The 22,300-nt window shown below is 36.4% G+C and overlaps 1 protein-coding gene and 1 pseudogene across 1 annotated transcript in view; one reads left to right on the top strand and one right to left on the bottom strand.

Annotated features, from left to right (window-relative positions):
- Nucleotides 1-22,300, bottom strand: part of Il1rapl2 (interleukin 1 receptor accessory protein like 2) — a 1,202,523-nt gene that overhangs the window by 327,435 nt on the left and 852,788 nt on the right. The gene's annotated exons all lie outside the window — the stretch shown is intronic.
- LOC119086682 lies at nucleotides 10,973-11,514 on the top strand (annotated as a pseudogene).

Here is a 22,300-nt window from a genome sequence, read left to right as displayed (position 1 = left end):
GACTAGGTTGTATAAACCACACTAAGGACAGAGCTTTATTCCTCTCCTTTTCTAGATTCCAGAGTATCCACATTTCTTCATGTTTGCCCCTCTTTCATCCTCAATGCTAGCCAAGGCAAGCTGAGAGGCCTTGTCACTTCATAGTGAATTTCTCTTCCTCCTCCCTTTTATGGATGAAGCTTGATGGGATTTAGAATTGTGATGGAAATGAATCTCTGGGCATATCTATGAGGGAATCTCTAGATTAGGCTAATTGAGGTAGGAAGTTTCATCCCGAATGTTGCTGATACCATTTGAAGAAGAGTCTAGGGCTAAATAAATAGGACAACTGGAACTGAGCACAAGATTTCATCTCTTCCTGAGTGCTGATGCGATGTGAGTAGCTGCATAGAGTTATTGCTGCCGTGACTTCCGAACCATGATGGACTCTGAGCCAGAACAAACCCTTCCTTCCTGAAGTGGTTTTTCTCATGCATTTTGTCACAGCTATAAGTAACTAACTGGATTCACCTTGATCTTCCAGGTTCATTTCTGTTTCTGAGCCAGGTAGCTAGGAACTATAATTCCATTTCAGCCTTATTTTTTTTCTTTTTCTATAGCAGATGAACACATGGATGTCTTTGAGAAGGAACACTTTTTTGCCTAGCTCCATTGTTGTATGAATCCTCAATGGTCTTATAATAAAATCCTGGAGTCAGATATTGGGGTAAATGCTGAAAGATCAGAGAGACAAAGGAACAAGCCATAGTCACTTCTCATCTTTCCAACTCCATGAATCCTCTGACTGAATGCCTCTAAGTCCTCAGGCGAAAGGGCCTCAGTTCCTGTCTCCTCACACCATACATTCCCTTCTAAGCCCAGCCATTTCACTTCCAATCGAAGCCTTCCTAGTGCTGGGATTAATTGTATGTGTGCTTCCCAAATGCTGGTAGCAAAGACATGAGATCTTAAGTACTTGGATTAAAGGTATGTGCCACCACTGCTTGGCTCTGTTTCTTTTAGACTGGATTAATCTCGTGTAGTTGAGGGTGGCCTTAAACTCACAGAGATCCAGATGGATTTCTGCCTCCCAAGTGCTAGGATTAAAGGTGTGTGCCACCACTGCCTGACCTCTACATTTAATCTAGTGGCTGGCTCTGTACTCTGATCTTCAGGCAAATTTTATTTGTTAATGAGTAAAACAAAATATCACCACACACCATGCCACATACACTAATTAAATTAAATATTAGTAGAATTTTGCTTTTTTTTTGTTTTTACAAAAGGTTATTATGTGACCCAGGCTAGCTTCAGACTCTCTATGAAGCCAAGGATGACCTTGGACATCTGGTTTTCCTGCCTCTACATTTGGAATGTTGACATAAGTATGTACTACCACAACTTGTTTACCAAGGGCTTCATTGCATACTAGACAAGATTCTACCAACTGAGCTACATCCCTAGGTTTAAATAGAATGTAAGGAAAAGAAACATAATATTGCATTTTGGATGAAATATAGTAAAATGTGCATGCATGCTTTATATAACTATCAAATGGACTTTTGTTTACTAGTTTAATTTCATTCAAATCAACTTGTTAATATGCTATTTGTATTTCAAATAAAAACCCATCAAGACAATTACTAAAATTTTGTTTTCAGTTTAATCTTATTTTTTATGGCTTCCAAAACTCATTAGGCACTCACAGCCTGTCAACATAACATTTTGTAATGCAAAAGGGTAAGAAAATGTAAAATATCATCTAAGCAAGTTTATCTGTTTAGATGTGTTAATAGTACCCTATGGGGATGACAGACAAGTGTTGGTGTTAAATAAGAGCTTCTTTAGAATCAAGTGGTTCATGACAAGAATGATTATATGATTCATAGAATATTCTTTTGGTGGACATTAAACAAAATGTCATATTTAGAATTCAGGAAGAAATTTTTCTAATTGTAGAACTATTCTAATATAAAAAGCTACTTAGTTCAGGATTTGAATTGGAAACAGAGCTGGTGTCAATCATAAGACATTATCCTTTTAGCCTTCTCCATGCTAGCTATTTCCGCATTTATTTTTGACAACTGTCAGTAAATAATTTGTTTGCATGAGAGAAAGCCAAATGCATAATCATCAAACCCTATAAATTGGTGCCAGGCATGGTGATGCAACTATCCTGGAAGGAGAGTAGATACTCTGCAAAGAGAGACATTTGTATCCCTCCCTTTGTCTATTAGACTACTGAAATAATTTACCCCAAATAATTAAAACATCTGTATCTCATGCTTTAGGAAGGGGAAGGCTGAAGTTGGTGCCAGGCAGAGGATGACCTTATCTCTCAGGAAAATATTTCTCTAAATTTTGAAACTTTCTCAAACCACCTTTCAGAAGAGCCTAGACAATTGTGGATCAATGATGGGCAGGACCAGATCTTGACCAGACATTTTACATATGTATACCTCTTAACCTGTACTGAAACCCAAACCTCTTGCCTGTGCCCCTGATGTCAGACATGGGAGTTACTGGATCCCTTTATTTTTTTTTTCATTTTCCCAATGTAATCACAGAGAATAAGTCTCCTGCGTTTTTCATTGTTACTTGTTCCTATAATGGGTGAATTGGGGCCTGGTAGTTAAGCTTATCTTGTTGAAGCTTCCAAAGCCATTTTTAACCCTAAAAACTCTAGAAACAGTGACAATTATGAAAATCCACTTGGTTGGCAGAAGCTAAAGGACCACAAGTTCAAGACCATTATGGGTCATATGGGGTGACCCTGTCACTAAACGAAACAAAAGCTAACCAAATGTATAAATTGAAAGATTGTTGACATTTCACAGTAGAAGAAAGTAAGGTTTGGAGAGATTATTTTTTTTTAACCTAAGGACTCACTTCTAGACTCTAGAAACACTATTAAGTTACACTTCTGTAACCACTATTTTGTGGAATCCTATTTTCATTTGAGTCTTATGGATATGAGGTGAGGACTAAAATTACTGTTGTCTTATCATAGAGGAAATTAAGTCACCTAGCTAGCAAAATGTGCAGAGATGTCATTGAGACTCATCTCTTTGAACTTAAAACTGGAATCTTTGCCCCTAATCTCTCTAGGATGAATATGTAATAGTGTTTTAATTGAACTCAATCACACTAAAATATCTAAAAATCATTTTCATCACTGAAGTCAAGACCCAGCTCTTAGAAATCTTGATTAATTTTTCCCACATGATGGAAGCTCTCTGGGAGGTTCCCAAGCTTGTTGCCTGTCTTTATAACACTGATGAGCACTAATTTAATTAATCAAATATAAGTTGATGATCTATGATGTTGAAATTGATTTTCAAACGAAGCCAATTATGACTGCTCACAGTTCCAAGGAGAAAATATAGGCTAAGTGATTTTAAGATGCGATTAGTGGATGAAGAAGAATCAAAGGAAAAAAACTAAACTGAACTTACAAAGCACTTTCTCCTCTCCAGCCTGCTCACACTAAGTACAACTGGGAAACTATGGAGGCAAGAATTATCTTTAGAAGGTGAAACAGGGAAACTTAGGAAGCTTCTAATGAGGATGAAACTCTTGCAAAACAGACGTCTTGCTTGTTTGAGTTTAACCTTATAAACTTGCCCACTAAATGGAATTTTGAAGGTGGCCCCAGATTTTCTGACAAGTGTGAATCTCCTGAGCTGTCATTAGTAATCCCCTAGTATAGCTTTGTTAAGAAATTGGGCTCAATGCTCAGAAAAAGTGGCTGCCTGTTTCCGTAAGCAGTGTTTGAAATCTTATAAGGCAGGTTAATGCTTTGACAGGTGACCCATTGCCACCAGCCTTCCTTATAAAGAATTAAATGAAGCAACTTCTAAGTGCAATCTGAATTTACCTAAGGTTCTGTACATCTCCCCCATATCATCTGACCTTTTCATCTTTTGCTCTAGAGGACTGACACTTCCTCTGTAGAATATTCCAGTATAGACAGAAACCCAGGTGTTCAAGGCTGCTCTGGCTTTCTGCCCAATTGACCTGGTGCCACTGGATGTTTCCATAGCTAGCATAAGCTTTCCCTGAGAATGTCTACAGTCAAGAAGTGATCCAGTCATTTGTAAAAGAACAAAAGGCTTTTCAGGAAACTTTTCTGTGGGGGTGGTTGCTTGCTTTTACAAACCAGGGAAAATCCTGAAAGTGGTTGTTGTTGCACTTGGTGAATTAGTGTGTGCTGCTTTGCTTTTAGCCTGACAGGCTAGTTACACAACTGAGTGAAAACCAGGCCTTTAGAATCTTCATCTAAGGTCATCTAGTCCATCAGTGTTTTAACGTGAGCCTGACAGCTGGAGCTTACTAGAACAGACCCATTTACCCTTACACAGTCTGAAAGAAGAAAGAGGCACTGCTTGGCTCTTGAGAAGGGAATTTCAGTTCCCAGGACAGCAAAAATCTCCTCACCCTCGCCTGTTTTATGTCTTTCCAGACCTTGGAAATGTCTGTGATGTTCATCAGCGTCTGATCGCACCCTAATTCAGAGCAGATGGCAGCTTGTATGTTAGGGTTTTATAGGGAAAGTCTCTCCTAACTTTCAGAAACACCTGCCACCCACTATCTAGGTCACAAAACTTTATAGCATTGCTGTTGAAAGTATACTCTTTAGATGAAGAATACTTGAGTTGAAATTCTTGCTCTGCCACTTGTTTTTGACCTGGATCAGTCATTTTTAACATCTGATGGGATTGTATTCCCTTAATGCAAACCTGAGGATGATAAATATACTCAATTTGGGGAATTGTTGTGAGGATAAAATAACATTGAACTTGTAAGATGCTAGGACAAGGGTTAATTCATAGTTTTGTTTTCAATAAATGGTAGCAAATTGTACTTAGTTGTCTTTCCTCCTAAGAATGGAACCCAATTAATTATTCTAGAGTGAATGAATGATGGGAAGTAATTATGAGAATAGGGATGTTGAAATGGAAGGGGTGGGATACTGATGGGAAGATGGCAGTGTGTAACAGAGTTAAAGAGGACCAGGATCACCAAAACAATTCTCTTGTACTTGAAAAATTTGGTTCTTTGTACCATGAGATATTGCAGTACTCTGACCCTAGAGGTCTAGCACTAAAATTCAACATCGATAGCTTCTGCCTTGGTAAGTGCATCAACTTTTTATCTATCAGCTTAAACACACCTACAATAATTCACAAGGAAATGGATAAGCTAGCAGAATCTATCCCTCCCCCAATCCCACCACCAGGTCTTGCAAAATCACAAGGAAATTAAGCAGGATGACTGGAGTTTTGGCAAGATGTCAGCAATTTGGCTGAAAAGCAAACAGGCAAATTATTGGCAGGATAACAGAAGCCATTTCATCAGCTGAAATACTGTCTTCCACAGACTGGATAATTTAAAAGTGCCTCACTTTCTATGTGCTGTCTCTGACCCTGGGACAAAATTGAAGAAATCTGGGTTGGAGTCCTGAATCATCTTGTAATTTACAGCAAAATCTTGGTGCAATTCAGCTAACATTTCTATTGATTTGAGTCCTCATCTTAAAGATGAGAATGAAATTTTTCCTGTGTAGTTGTACAATTAATAGGAGAACCAAACAAAATAAGAAATGATAAAAGTCATAGTCATAGTTAAATATATTAGTTTTATAGCTGAAAGTTTTCCTGTGTCCTGCCTGGTCCTGCAGCTGCTCAGACTCAAGTAAACACACAGAGGCTTATATTAATTACAAATTTCATGGCGAGTGGCTCAGGCTTCTTGCTAGCTTAAATTAACCCATTTCCATAATCTATATTTAGAAACTTCCAGACATTCTACAGGACACAGAAAAAAAAATGACTGAGAGACTAGGCCTATGGACTAAAGATGGATGGATGCCCCAATGTTACAGAGGAACTTTGGGTAACTGTCCAGGCAGGCAGCTCTCTCTGTCATTCTAGATTTTTGGAAGGTACTTACAACGCTCTTCCGGTTTAATTAGGTAATATTGTATCCTTCTTAAGTCTTTGATGTTGTTGAAGATTAGGTGGTTATAATTTTCCTTGGTTATGATAAAAGATAAATTAGATGTAAAACTTTAGATTCACAAATATAGGATCAATAGAATATTTTCTTTAATTTTGCCAAATACAAATAGACTAGATATTACAATTTATTTCTTGCTTGATAACTATTCTATTATATGTAATTTTACTATGTTAAAGTTAAAACATTCTTTTTTCATTAAACAGAAAAGGGGAAGTGTTTTGGGGATGTCATTCGGTATGCTGTGAATATGTGTTGCTCTGATTGGTTGATAAATAAAACACTGATAGGCCAGTAGCCAGGCAGGAAATATAGGTGGGGCAAGCAGATGAGGAGAATTCTGGGAAGAGGAAGGCTGAGTCAGAAGATGCCAGCCTGCTGTCCAGGGACCAGCATGTAATGGCACACAGGTAAAGCCACAGAACATGTAGTGACATATAGATTAATAGAAATGGGCTGTGTTTAAGTGTAAGAGGTAGTCAATAATAGACCTGAGCTAATGGCCAAGCAGTTATAATTAATATAAGCTTCTGAGTGATTATTTTATAAGTGGCTGTAAGACTGCATGCTATGCAGGACCAGAAGAGCTTGGAGTGGAGAAACTTCCAATTACAGAGTTTAAAAACTGTAATCTTTTCCTAATATCACAACTTTCAACAGTATATCCAAGAAACAAAGCTGTCATACAACATACTTAGAGGATTCTGATAATATATACAGGATCATTTCAGTTGCCAGTTCAGTATATTTTTTAATTTCTCACTATACTACTCTATTTTATGTTTCTTATAAATTGACCTGATTGCAATGAAGGGTATATATATATTTATTGAAGAAAGGTGAAGATTATCAAATATATTTCTAGAAAATAATGCATAACAGTTAACATACCATTATTATGAGCTGAGTACTAATCTAAAGGGCAAGAGTTTCCACCTAAAACCTGAGGAAAAAAAGATTCTAAAATGGAGCTAAAAACAGTTCCTAGTTGTTTCTCTCAAGTTAGTGTTTGTATCTTAATCTGCATGTTTGAGCTACTATGGTGGTTTTCTGGCCTGTGTGCTTGACCTGCAGTTTGGCAGGAATGAGGCCTCTGCAAGTGGCACATTAAGCTGTGTTGTGGATTTAGCCTTTGCTAGTACAAAACAAAAAAAAAGAGGTTTCTGGGCTACATGCTGCTTTGATAGAAGCATAGACCCACTATTTCTGAGAGTTGATGGCTCCCAGAGCTGGCAGAAAATGTACCACTGCCATGTTGGGAAGCTGAAGTGGGTGGAGCCAGCAGCCACAGGGCCAAAGCCATGTCAGGCTTAGAAGGCTGCAGCTTAAAGCAATAGGCTCAAGGTAATATAAAAAATAAGCCACGTAAAGATGGCTACCACACAGAGAATCTGGATTATGTTCTCTTTGATATTCATAACTGAAGAAAAACATTTGATTGCAAGAGCTGTTGAGTTATGCAAAAATGTATATTTTAAAGGTACCTTGACTTCAAAATTTGGATGTAAGGATATGATGCTTTGGAAAGGAGGTTCTGCTTTGTTTCCACAGAAAGCCAGAGGCTATGGATTTGTTCCAGATTAAGATACTTCAGGTTTGACAAGCCAAGAACCCCTGAAAGGTCTTCGATGACACCAAGGCCCAGATGGTCCAACATCCAGAACCATTTCAAGGAAACTGGCTCAGACGATACACCCTCATGGACTACTCCATAATCCTAAAATTTTCTTTGTGTCCTCATAAGATACAACGCCCCCCCCTCCAGCAGGAAGTAGTAAGAGAGGCTACGCCCAAATTCCCAAATATACCAAGCTGGCTTTGGAGATGTGTAAAAGTTAAAACCTTCCTCTTTAAAAAAAAAGAAAAGAAAAGAAAAAAAGGGGAAGTGCTGTGGGATGGTCTGTATGACAAATGTGTTGCTCTGATTGGTCAATAAATAAAACACTGATTGGCCATGGCTAGGCAGGAATTATAGGTGGGACTAACAGAGAGGAGAAAAGAAAGAACAGGAAGGCAGAAGGAGACCCTGCTGGCCGCCACCAGGACAAGAAGTATATGAAGACTCTGGTAAGCCACGAGCCATGTGGCAAGGTATAGATTTATGGAAATGGATTAATTTAAGCTATAAGAACAGTTAGCAAGAAGCCTGCCACGGCCATACAGTTTGTAAGCATTATAAGTCTCTGGGTTTACTTGGTCGGGTCTGAGGGGCTGTGGGACTGGAGGGTGACCAAGATTTGTCCTGACTGTGGGCAAGGTAGGAAAACTCTAGCTACAAAAGGGTTAATTATTAATCCATTTAATGCCTCTAAAAACTCTACTTATTATAACACACATACTATTATTATCTCTATCTTAGAGATTAAAAATGAAGGCATCAAGAAATTGTATGATATGCCCAAGGTTACATAGCTATGAAGAAACAGGGCTAATGGAAGAATTTGGGCAGTCTGACTCCAGAGTTCTTGTTAAATATAATCTAAAGAATATCTAAACTGATTTACAGCATGCCCCTGTTATTTAGTCATAGAAAATCTTATAAAGTCTCCAGTTCTTCCACCTAATACATGAGTTCCTTCTGCAGAGGCCCAAACATTCTTACTTGGAAATTATATATAACAAGCTTATATATAGTTGTATTAAAATTCATTATTTTATTCTGCTAATTTTATCATTTTGGACACAATACCATTTAGTCTTTTTTTTATTCTCAGAAATAATAAAGAATATATTATTACCAATGTCTAAAATGTTTGCAGACATGTCATGGTCCCTTTCACTGCCTGTCTTCCTTAAAATTTTGCCACCCCCTTTCCATGCTGAGCATCCACTTTTCTTTCAATTGTTCATTGTCTTTTAGGTGACATATTTTACAAAACCTTTCTCCATCTTAGACATCATTTTATGGACACAATTTAGTCTGTCATTAAGCCTCTTAAATATGTCACAATAAACAGAATACCAATTTAAGTTGTCATCTGAAGTGCAATTGAACCAATAATTCTATTGTTCTGGATCCTAAGTTTTTGTGATCTGGACTAAGAGGGAATTATATTTTTGGCAACCTAGTCACTCTGCTCAAGCTCATTGCCAAATAAAATCCCAAGACTGTACTTTTGCAGTTGGATTTTTGGACCTCAATGAAAAGTTCTGCATTTTTTTATATTGAATGTGATCTGGTTAGTTTCAACCCATCATTCCAAACTACTGAGATCTTTTTGAATAAGAATGATGTATTCTAAAGAATTAACTGTCCCTCCCAACTTCCTAACATTTGACAATGTGGTAAGTATAATTTATATGTCATGTAAGTCACTGATAAAAAATGCAAAACAGGATAGAACTCTGAGACAGGATGCCTCAGTGGTCAATATACTGTCAGTATAGAATGCTGAAGTATAGATCCCACTGTCTAAACAAATCTCCACGCTGTGCTGTAACCCTTTGACTTAACCAAACTGCATCAGCAAAAGAATTTGTGGGTATAAATGAAAAGTTAAAATGTGGGACTCATTGCTCAAAAAATATTAAGGATTTCAAGATCATAATGACTGATCATTAAATCAGGTGCTAGTTCTCTTAATATAGGACCCCATACATCTGTACAAGTCAAATGTCTATGAACTCAACCCTGTAGCATACTTCCTGTGTAAAAAAAAAGCTATCTGTTCAAGAAAATCTGTTCTTTTTTTCTTTCTGAGCACATATCTAGCCTTCACATTCGCCAGCCTCCCTTGCAGTTAGGTGTGACTGAATGTCTGAGTTCTGGCTAAAGCAATGTACATGGGAAGAATAAATATTACTTCCAGAATTCAATCATAAAAAATCTCCCACATAATATTTTTTGTCAATTTTGGTTCCATAATCTTCATACAGATGATAACAATGACCTTGGAAGCTATTTGTTGAAAACAGTGAATCTTGAAGAGTGATACAGCTTAGTGCCATAAAATATGAGTATTTGCTATAAAAGAAGCCAAAAAGAAATGTATACCACATGTATACCATTAGACTTCTTTGAATTTGCTTGGTAAAACTGCCAGTATCATTATATAATTTATTGTGTGATTACCAGAATTATCCTGAGGGTTAATGGAAATTCTTATTTCCTTATTCAACAAAATAAAATCCAGCGGGTCTGGAGTGAGAAGACACCTATATACTTAACAAGACCCAATTCAGCTAATTCTGATGACAAAAGCAATTTGAGGACTTGTCAAACTTGGATTTTCTTTTTCATTTTTCCTATCAAAATGTGTTTTGGCCTGTGTTCTACCCATGGGTTTTTAATATATTTTATTTTTTAAAAAATTACTGAGTTTTAGCCGGGCGGTGGTGGCACACGCCTTTAATCCCAGCACTCAGGAGGGAGAGCCAGGCGGATCTCTGTGAGTTCGAGGCCAGCCTGGGCTACCAAGTGAGTTCCAGGAAAGGCACAAAGCTACACAGGGAAACCCTGTCTTGAAAATACAAAACAAACAAAAAAAATTACTGAGTTTTTTGTTTGACAATTGAATGCATGTATGATGTGAATTCTGATTATTATAACCCCTCTCTAATGTCCCTCCTATTTCTATCACCTTCCCCTCTTCACTACATGTCCCCATCCCACGTTAATGCATTTTGTTGTTACTGTTACATTTTTGGGTGTGTGTGTGTGTGAATAGTTGATTTTAACTAGGATCACTTGTGTGACAATGGGTTTAGAACTTTCTACTTCAGCTTGTTGAAATTCTTGGTGGGTATACCACAGAAGATAATGGCAGCATGTCCGCTAACCTGCCTCAGTAGCTGATAGTTCAGCAGAAAGGGGTAGGGACCCATAACCTCCTCCCAGTCCACAATTGACTGTTGATAGGCCCTATGTCTTATGTTTTTAGTTAATCTCCTCCATAGAACAAAGACTTTGTTTTGGGGAGTAGTCCTCACTGCTGCCTCTGCCTCCGTTGTTGTTGTGGTCACTTCTGCAGAGTCCATGGCTCAGAGAGCTGCCCCTATCGCCTCCCTTTGCCATGAAGTAGAGGACCACTTGCTGGAACACAGATGCGTGGAATCTGCAAAGATCAGAGCGAAGTACCCCTACCGGGTTCCGGTGATCATGGAAAAAGTCTCAGGCTCTCAGATTGTTGACATTGACAAAAGGAAGTACTTGGTTCCCTCTGATATCACTGTGGCCCCAGTTCATGTGGATCATCAGGAAAAGGATCCAGCTTCCTTCTGAGAAGGCCATCTTCCTGTTTGTGGACAAGACAGTCCCACAGTCCAGCCTAACTATGGGGCAGCTTTGCGAGAAAGAAAGAGATGAAGATGGATTCTTGTATGTGGCCTACAGCAAAGAACACTTTTGGCTTCTGACGGCCAGTGCTTGCTAGGTGCACTGCTCCTGCTTGTGTATCTTGTAAATAACTGGCTGTTTTCAGTTCCTCTACCAGAGCCTCTTCACATAGACCTACTAGTGCATTTGTAACTGGATTTATTTCTTGATATTTTGGAAGGTTTTGTTTCCTTAGATTAGTAGATTAGACAGAGTTGTTTTTTTTTTTTTTATTTTCAGTTTTCTTTTTGTGCACTGTCCTCTTGGCTATATGCTCCAGGGAACCCATCCTCTGGGAATCCTATTTAATGAAGATATTTCCATAATGAAGGGAGGTAGGTGTGATACTAAAGTGAAAAGGAGGGGGTGATACATTGTTCTGGATTATGTTCCAAGTGTTAGATAGCTAAGTATTAAAAGCACCCAAATTAAATCCTTAGCAATCAGAACACACTTGCTTCACTAGATTTTGCCAACTGCAAATCATGTTGGACAGATAATCTGTTCTTCTTTCTGAGACTATTAAGGTAAATAACAATAAAACTTACTCTTATAAAGGCAAAAAAGACTGTTTTTGAAGCAAACACTCATCTTATAAATATGGAATGGAAGTTTATATGCAAATTATGGGGGAAGGGAAAGCAGAAATCAAGGTATCTAATAACTTTCTCCAAGACGTTATACCAGACTCGTAATTCTCATTGACTGAGAGAATTAACATGGCTATGATTGAATACCTTATTGAGCAGGGTTTTGTCAGTTTTTAAAAAACTAACATTTAATACTACATCTCAGAAAGTTATGTTGAACTGTGGTGCTTGTGTCAGATACTTACATTGTTGTTCACAAATATCTGAGAGAAATCATTGGAAGAAAGACAGACTTATTTTTGTTTGTGGTCTTAGAGGTTTCAGTTCACGGCCAGCTAGCACAACTGTTTCTAGGCTGATGGAGAGATAGAAGTACCATGGAGGAGAAAAGTCTATGGTGAGGAAAGTTGCTAACTGTGTGGCTATGAAGAAGCAAAGAGGACTAAAGGAAGGGGACTGGGATGAGGTATATCTTTCCAGCTCATACATACAATGATTCACTTCTTCCAATGAGGCCTTCCTTTCTAGTACCTTTCCATAATACCTGTAGATTATGAACCCATCAAGGGCAAGCAAGCCCTTATATTTAGTCTTGAAATGGTGTCTTGGATTCAACCTTAATGGTACATTTTCAGGGTCTATGATGTGTATTTACTTATGTTGATGATTACTTTCTGCCTTCAAGGAAAACCAGGATACCTGAGTTGTTTGTGAAGGAATTGAATGACAAGGTAAATATAATGGAAGTCAGTGTTTAATTTCACTATGATCTTAATCAGCTTCTGAATCTCCGGTTAATAAGATCTATAAAGTATGCATCTTCGACTGGCTTACTGATGTCATAGCTCAATGACTAGTAAATATGTGTGCTATTAAGAAGCAACAAGATCACCAAAAGAACTCCATCTGAGTCAGTTTTATGAAATGTTGTAGGATGGGGCTCTCATTTGCCTTTATTTTTCATATTAAAAAGTAAAGAATTAGTGATGGGTAAAGCAGGGTCTGATCATTCATCTCAAAGGGACAGTTGGAGTCTTTGCATACAAATGAAAGTTATCATTCTTTTCAGCCTTAAATTGGAGCTCTAAACATTACGTCTGCAGCGAATTAATATTCTGTGACCAATCAGAGCACATAGGAGACTGTTCTGCCACCCTGAAACATAATGCCAGTGCCAAGAATTATTAGCTTCAGAAGATAGAGGAGCAGTTTTAACTTGTGATTCCCAACCAATTTAAGTCAAAACATTATTCATCTATGCTGAAAGTATATATTTTCCAAAATTATTTTGACTGAATATGTCTTGACAATGAAAATGAACTGAGTAATAGGCCAAAATTACTTGAAATTAGGTACTCTAAAAAGTAATGTCACCACAGGATCCAGTTCCACAAAGGTTAGCTTCCTAAGGACCTTAGTCATGCCTGGGGATTTATGCACTTGTGATTCCTGATTCAGGAGACAAAATCATCGCTTGGCTAGGTGACATTGACCATCAATTATGGTTTTCCGTGGTGCCACTACTATTTCTTGAAAATCCTGGAATATGTCAATTTGGATGTATTAGAAAGATATATGTGCACCATCAATAATGTCAGGCTAAAATATGCCTACTGAGCATGCTCAAGGGATCTCATGTCCTTAAAAGAAAAGCTAGAGAAAAAAGACAAAAGATATTGACAGCTAACAAAGAAGCCAGGTACAGCTTTAAAACTAGAGTGGTATGCTAAGCATTTGTGAGAAAGCCTATTATCCTTTAACAAAGAGAAAAGGTATCTCACACAGAAAAACACAGGTCAGTTTTCCCACTTCAAATTGTTGACATCACTTTCATTTTCAGCGTAGCAATCAACCAAATACAAAAACTATTGATATCTTAACTCCTTCAATCAGCAAACACACAGGAGAACTCTTGACCACTCAGATTCAGGGCCAAGTTTAATAGCATTTGTAGTGGTCCTTATCAGGATGGACGACTATGCTGCAAGAAATACATTTATAAATTTTAAAATTTGAGAAGGTATTAACATCTTTATGCATTTGTTTCAATGTCTTTACATAAAAATACAAATCTGTCTTTAAGTAATACTAGAAGAAAATAAACCAATAAATGTATAAACAATAATCTGTTTTTAAAATAAGATCTGAGATACAGATCCATAATCATGCATTTTATGCCATAACAAAGCAAAATGAGAATATGTCATATCCACTTATATTCTTAATATGTTTATTTTACACTCTCTGGAAAAATCAGAAAGAATGCATTTCAAGGAGAAAAAAATACCAGTATCTTTCAGGAGTGAAACAAGAATAAGAAGCAAATGATACATTTTCTACTTTCTATTTAAAGCAGGAACCTGAAACTACAGAAACAGAAAATGGAAGTTCACAGCAAGATGTTTTCCACTGTTGCCAGTAGTCAATACAACAGAGATGAGAGTTTTCCTACCCAAATCTAGGTTAAAACCCAAGCCCCACTACTTACTAGTTCTACAGTGTCATGAAAATGATGTAACCCCTCTTTGCCTGTTTTTCCTTATCAGCAGGGAAAACAGTACCATCTACATTGTAAATTTGTCATAAGGATTAAATAAAACAACATTTGAAATGTATAGCACCTAATAATTACTTAATAATTTGGGGATACTAATGTGATTTTTAATATCACCACAATCCTATGCCATTTTGTCCACATTCTAATCTTTACAAAATTCCAGGAAAAAATTTAAAACATTGTTGTCCTATCTCAATATAACTTTTGAAATATATCTTTTCCAGAAGGTATTTACTAAATCTCTAATATGGGCTTGGAACTTTAAAGAAAAAGACGAAAATTGTTCTATTCCTACATTTAAGGAATGTAAAGTAAATTTAGGAGTATGAAAACTATTTTGGCAAAACACTATAATTATTCTTGGCAAAAGCTAAGAAGGTTTAATCTGTAAGTAAAGTAAGGTCAAGACTATAACCTAAATTCCAATTCATTTACATATATAGAGGCAAAGTGGGATGACAGACAGTTACAAAGACCATGTCACTCATGGTTCATTTATTGAGTCTAGATTAAACTGGAACTTTACTTAAGGTAAAATTTCTCAACATACCCATTTCCTTGTACATATAAGAGGTTATATAAAGAATGAAACTTACCTACTAGAATTTATTGGTGGATTATTCTAAATTCTTAATGTTTGATTTACATATGTTCTGTGATGGTACATGAAAGTACAAATGTGTGTATTTGTGTTTTCTAGGCTCATGATATCTGTGATATGACCAAAGTGCTATTAAGTATAATAGCTATGCCACAGTATTTCTTAACAATAAAGTCATTAAAAGACACACAAAAGTGATTCATATAAGCAAAATAAAGGCCATATGAACAAAGCAGTTCACATTATACTTAATGTAGATAAGCTGAAATCTTTCTTGCCAACATTTGGAACAAGACAAGAATGTCTGTTTTTACCATTATTATTAATCATTGTGCTTTAAGTTCAAGTAAGAACAATAAATCAAGAGAAAGCAATAATGAGAAAGCAAATAATGAGTTGGAGAAAAAGAAACTAAGTTGTTATTATTTATAGAAGGTATTATGTAGCAGGAATCTTAAAAGTACTTATTAATAAAATCAAACCCGAGGCCAGTTATCGGGGTCAATGCTGGTAGATCAAAGAGACAGAACAAGCCACAGCTATCTCACCTTGCCAATTCCTTAGCTGGTCCTGTTTCCTCAGACTGGAAGCTTCTGTGTCCTCATCCCAATAGCTCTCAGCTGAACTGCTGCTTAAAAGCCTGAATGCTTAATCAGCCACATGCTTAACCAGCCAAATGCCTAACCAGCCAAATGCCTCTAGTTTCTGGTCCTCAAGCCTTATATACGTTTCTGCTTTCTACCATCACTCCCTAGGATTAAAGGCTTGCTTCCTGGGATTAAAGGCGTGAGTCACCATGCCTGGCTGTTTCCAATGTGGCCTTGAACTCAGAGATCCCAGATGGATTTCTGCCTCTGGAATGCTAGGATTAAAGGCGTGTGCTATCACTGCCTAACTAGTGGCTTTTCTGTTCTCTGACCCCAGATAAGTTTATTAAGGTACACAATATTTTGGGGAACACAATACCACCACAGTATTATATTAGACACAAAAAAAATTCAAGCATTTCACACATGCACATGTACACACACACACACACACACACACACACAGACACACACACACACACACACACACACACACACACACACACACTTAGAACTAATCATTTAATTCAACAAAGTTGCAGGATACAAATCAACTTGTAAAATTAGTACAGAAATAAATAGCTCTGAAACAGAAATAAAATGATTATATTTATAATAGCTAAAAATAATGAAAATTTGTGAGAATATATTCAGCGAAACAGTGAAAGATCTCTACATTGAAAATTTTACAACACTGAAGAAGATCAAAAAACATGATCTTCTTGGAAAACCACAAGATCTATCTAAACCACTATTGGCATATACCCAAAGGATTCTACATCTTATTCATAGTACATATATTTATAATAGCTAAAAATTGGAAACAGTCTAGATACCCATTAACTGATGAATGGATAATGAAAATGTGGTAGATTTACACAATGGAATATTATCCTGTTGCTAAGAAAAATAAAATTACAAAATTTGCAGGTATGTGGATAGAGTATCATTCTGAGTGAGGTAATTCATGCCTAAAAAGACAAATATTACATGTTTTTGTTTACATGTCGCTATTAGTTTTTAAAATCTAGATATGGGTGTTTCAGTCCAAATAATCACAGATGTTATATAGCTAGTAAGGGATCTTGTAAAGAAAGAGATACTCCAATGAAGGGTGAATAGAATTTAATATTATAAATAGATAAAAGGAAAACTAGAATATGAGGATTAAAGAAGGAGGGTGATGAAAGAGAAGGGTAAATGATGGTATTTGGGAAAGGATAATTAACACTAAAGGCCATTAGAAAAACTGTATGGAAACATACTATTCTAGAAACTTCATATATATATATATATATATATATATATATATATATGTGTGTGTGTGTGTGTGTGTGTGTGTGTGTGTGTGTGTGTGTGATCTATATATAAGGAATCTAAATGGAGTTACTATATAATGGGGAAGACAATGGCTTAACTAGACATCTTACGCTACCAAGTAAAACTTCCAGTGCTAGGGATGGATTACATCTTGTTGAGTCATGGAATATATGTGTCCCATAGACAACCTCCTCCAAATACCATAGGTTATTTCCAGTGCTATTAGTTACTATCTTTAACATGATATTAAGGCTCTATTTCTGAATACATATCTTATTTATATCATTGAACATGGAGAAATTGAGCTGGGGCCTAAAACTAGAAGTTTTATCCCTACTGACTAGTGTTCATGATACTAGAAGGTACTGTGAAATCTACTGAATGGGAAAAGTAACCATCAATTTTATCCAACTACAAACACTTTGATCTACAAGAGAGACCTGCCTACAAGATATATTGGATCAATGGTGGCATAAATGTTATAGAATTTACCAACAACTTTTTGCCCACTCTATGAGATGAAATCCATACATGACGCTGCTAAAAATGGCCAAGAACCTGAGACTAGCTAGGTGATTATTCTATTAAGGAACATAGCAATAAACTGATTCATAACTGTGGTGGTATTCTAATTGTACTGAAATGTGATTTTGATTGTATGTTAATAAATAAAGTTGCCCGGGGGTCAGAGCTATTAGAGCCATAGACAGAGTGTGGCGGTGGTGGCACACGCCTTTAATCCCATAGATCTCTGTGTGTTCAGGGATACAGCCAGCATTGGAGACATATGCCTTTAAGACCTAGGGGGCTGTACATTCAGACAGTGACGAGGCAGTCACGTGTTTGGGTTTACAACCAATGAGAAGGCAGAACAAAATACTATAAAAAAAATGAACAGACAGGATATAGCTCTCTTTCGGGAAGCTGGGACAGCAGAAGGAAGGGTGAGATTTTAGCTCTGAGTTCTGACCTCTTGGCTTTCTCTTTTACATTGTTTCTGTGTTTCTTATTTAATAAGACGGTTGGTTACATCTACACATAACAACATATTTCTATACCCATGGAGCAGAGCATCATTCTACCCTCATTAGAGAAGCTTCTTCTTGCAGTAGATAGTAATTAAAAACTGGATTATGTGTAGAGAGTGAGAGACTTTGAAGCACTCAACCCTAAATCTTTATCAACAACCACTACTCAGGGCTCAGTGAACTATGTAGAAGAGGAGGCAGAAAAAATGTAAGACTCATAGGTGGTTGATGACTTGACAGAAACAGTGTCTTCTAGACAAAACAAAACTGATACACATATGAACTCATAGAGACTATGACAACATACCTAAGACCTACACTTTTAAACCAGAGAAAAACCCAGCACTAAGAAGGGCAGTGAACACAATGCCCCACCTCGAATGAAGAAGCTATTTGCAATTGACAACTGCTGGAAAAGCGAAAACTCAGTTTTCTCCAAGAAAGTATCACTCCAGGGCAGGCCCTATGCCCAGGAGTAGTTGGCCAACACAACATAGACTCTGTTTTGTGTGTGTACTTTTGTTTTGTTTAATTTGGGTATGTTTCTTATTAATTCTTTTTAGTTTTTCTGTTTTTATTTTGATTTTTTGTGGTTGTTATTATAGCTTTTCTTTTTTTGAGTGAGAGAACATGAATTTGGTTGGATATGGGGGATGGATCTGAGAGTAGTGGGTAAGGAAAGTAGTATGATCAAAACATATTATATGAAAAATATCTAAAACTGATTTAAAATATGGAAAGTCATATGTTTATGTACTATAAGAAACAGTATTTTTAAAATGTCCATATAGTTCAAAGTAATTTACATATTCAGTGCAATCTATATTGAAATGCCAATGTATTCCTCATAGACCAGGAAAAATAACATTCTAAACTTTAAATGGAATCAAAAGTAGCCACAAGAGCCAAAAGCATTCTAAAAGAACAAAACAAGACATACTGCACTATCTGAATTTCAAATGTATTACAAAGCAATAGTAATCAAAGTAGCATGGTATTGGCATAAAACAGATACATATGATGAATAGAAGAGAATTGAGAAGTTATAAACTGCACATTGATTTTCAACAGAGGTGCTAAGAATGTACATTGGAAAAAAGAGAGCATTTTCAATAAATGGTGCATGTAAAAGTGAATATCTACATGCATAAGAATTAGATGTATTTCTCTAAAAGCAACTCAACATTAAGGACTCAGTTTTCAGTATTGAAATTATTAAATAAAATACAACAACAACAAAACTGTACTAACAACAATAACAAATAACTTCATTTAACAAAGAGGAAACAAAATCTAAAATAGATATTTCATAAGACATATAGATTACCAACAAGAACAAGTAAATTAAAAATACTGAAGATTACTAAGAATGTTCAGTAAGAATGGCTATAATCAGAAACACTAAAAATAACAAGTGATTGTGAAGATGTATAGAAAAGGCAGTCCCTTACATAGAATTGGTAGAGATTTAACCTTGTACAGACATGAAAATCTATATAGGTTCATCAAAAATTGAAAAATCAAGTTAACACATGACCCACCAATTCCACAACTAGGCATCTAAAAGTAAAATAAATCATGTGTGATACATATACATCTCAATGTTCATTGCAGCATTATTCACAACAGCCAAGATATACAAATGACTTACACATCCATAAACTGATGCATGAATACAGAAATTTGCTACATATGTGCAATGAAGTATTATACAGCTGTCAAATCTCATCATTTGCAATAACATGGATGGAAGCAGAGATTATTTTAAGTGAAATAACCAGACAGAGAGAAATAAGTACTGCATAATCTCACTAGTATGTAGACAGAAAAGGTTGATTTTATAGAAGTCAAGAGTAAAGAGTTAAGCTGGGGAGGTGATGCAGTAGGTAAAAGCACTTGCCTGAAAGCTTTAGGGCCTGAATTTTATCCCCTGAATTCCCAAGGCAATATGGCAAGATTAGCTGTGAAGACAGTAGAATTATCCAGAAACTCACAGACCAGCTAATCTGGAGGAATTGCACATTGGCAGGAACCAACTTCAGAAAGTTGTCCTCTGCTCTCCATATATACACAGTGCCTCATCTTTCTCTCTTTCTCTCTCACACATACAATAAATAAGTAAATAAACAAACAAACATATACATAAAATAGACTTCTATTGTAAAAATGTAGAATGTCAGTTTACTAGAGGCAAAGCTAAGCAGTAAGACTGGTTGATGAATATTAAGGCACAGTTAAGATATATATATAACATTTGTGTATGTTTTTAAAACATCTAAAACAATTTTTCAAGTATATAGCCCAATACTCTAGATTTATATAAACAAGGACACAGAGTTAAGTGTTTTTATTTAAAGTCACTTTATTGCTAGCAAATGAGAATTAAAACTAAGCTTTAACCTCCCTCATTTATGGGAAGATTATTATATCAGTGAATCTGTGACTCCAAAATAATCTAAGCTTGCTTGTATAGTTATGAAACAGACTCACATCCTCAGAATCCTTTGTCAACACAATCTCTCATACCTTATCGTACATTGTACCAAAAACCCCTATGGCCTGATGCAATACTGGTGAAAAAGATCCAAAAGTCACCTATTCTATACAAAGTTAACATATTGTTGTGATCCTTTCTATTATGCCAAACCAACCAAATTAACAAGATTCTCATTTATTGTTTTAGCAGAGGATCTCACTTCATAGAATGAAGATCTTTGGTGATTTTAATGTGAGGGTAATGGGCCACGAGGGAGAAACTTCAGCCAGCTTTCCTGATACCAGCCAGAAAAAAAAAATGGAAGTCAGAGCTGCAGGTAGCAAGTTGGGAGAAAGTTCTAGACAGTTGAATAAAGGGTAAGTAGTGTAGACTGATTTGGGCAGAAGGCCCTGTGAGCTTGGAAAGAATACTTTAACCTCTTAATTTGGATGTAGGTCTGTGAAACTACACTGGCAAAAAGGGAAAATGCTGATGTTAAAACAACTGGAATGCCACTCTCAGAAGCCCTGCCTTTGATGAACTGCCAGGCAGTATGCATTGATTTTTCTCTGAGAACAATCATTCTGAACTTAAATTTTTCAATAGCTATTTTAACCAACTATTCCTTAAAAGTCTTATACTGATAGCAAAAGCTAAGGACAAAAAGATATTTCTTCCCTTCTGAACACAATGGTGTAATTAAAACCAGCAGCTATTTCAGGAGTCTTCTGTAATAAATATGACCCAAACACAATGCTGTTTATGTATAAATTCCAAGCATTTCTCATCTTAACTAAAATGGCATGAGGAATGCAAATCCATAGCTTCAGCAAATTCTCTCTGTCGAACAGTGATTTATCACTGTCAGATTACATTGCAATTTCATGAAATGGGCTTTGGTGTCATTTTGAAAAATTAGGAAAGAGGATTGCAACTGGAATGAAATAAGGAAAATATTACATAACCCCAAGTGAGATATTAATCTCCATCCAGATGGTTACTGTACTTGCATTATCAGAAAACAAGGCCATACATAGTTTCTTAATAAACTAAATTTTGATAGCACTAAGTAACCAAGTAATGAGATCATTCAAATTTAGGGTCTATCCACAGGAAGGAATTAATGATGCAGTTTGGAAGTCTTGCACGAGGGACACGTAGGCTGGAGGGGAAACCAGGAGTATAAATTAAGGAGGATGTCTTCCAGTGTCCTGTTTAATGAGGAACCAAAAGAATAACAGCTCTAATAAGATACAGAGTTTCTTTTATAAAGATGAATACCTTATAAATTATACAAACATGCATATGAACATTCTGACACACTCCTATATATACTTATTGTGGTAGTTTGAATGAGAATGGCCCCTACAGGCTCATATATTTGAATGTTTGGTCCCTAATTGGTGGAACTGTTTGCAAATATTAGGAGGTATGGCCTTACTAGAGGAACTATGTCACTAATGGTGGAATTTGAGGTTTCAAAAGCCCTTAGGATTCCCATTTGGTTTTCTCTCTGCCTCATGGTTGTTGCCTCAACATATAAGCTACTGCTCCAATACCATGCCTATCTGCTTGCCTGCCGCTGTACTCCCCACCATGATAGTCATGGACTAACCCTCCAAAAGAGTAATCCTCCAATAAACTATTTTATAAGCTGTCTTGGTCATACTGTCTCTTCATAGCAATAGAAAAGTAACTAAGACACTTGTATACATGTACACACAGACAACCCACACACATCTAGGTATTAACCTCATTCTATAAGTTCCATTAAAATTTTACATATCTCTTGGCTGCCATTCCTTCCATCCTCTCTTCTTGCTATTAACC

The sequence above is a fragment of the Peromyscus leucopus genome, chromosome X (assembly GCF_004664715.2).
Source record: "Peromyscus leucopus breed LL Stock chromosome X, UCI_PerLeu_2.1, whole genome shotgun sequence".
NCBI lineage: Eukaryota > Metazoa > Chordata > Mammalia > Rodentia > Cricetidae > Peromyscus > Peromyscus leucopus.
Note: the sequence above shows the minus strand (reverse complement) of the source record. Positions and strands in the feature narration are given on the sequence as shown.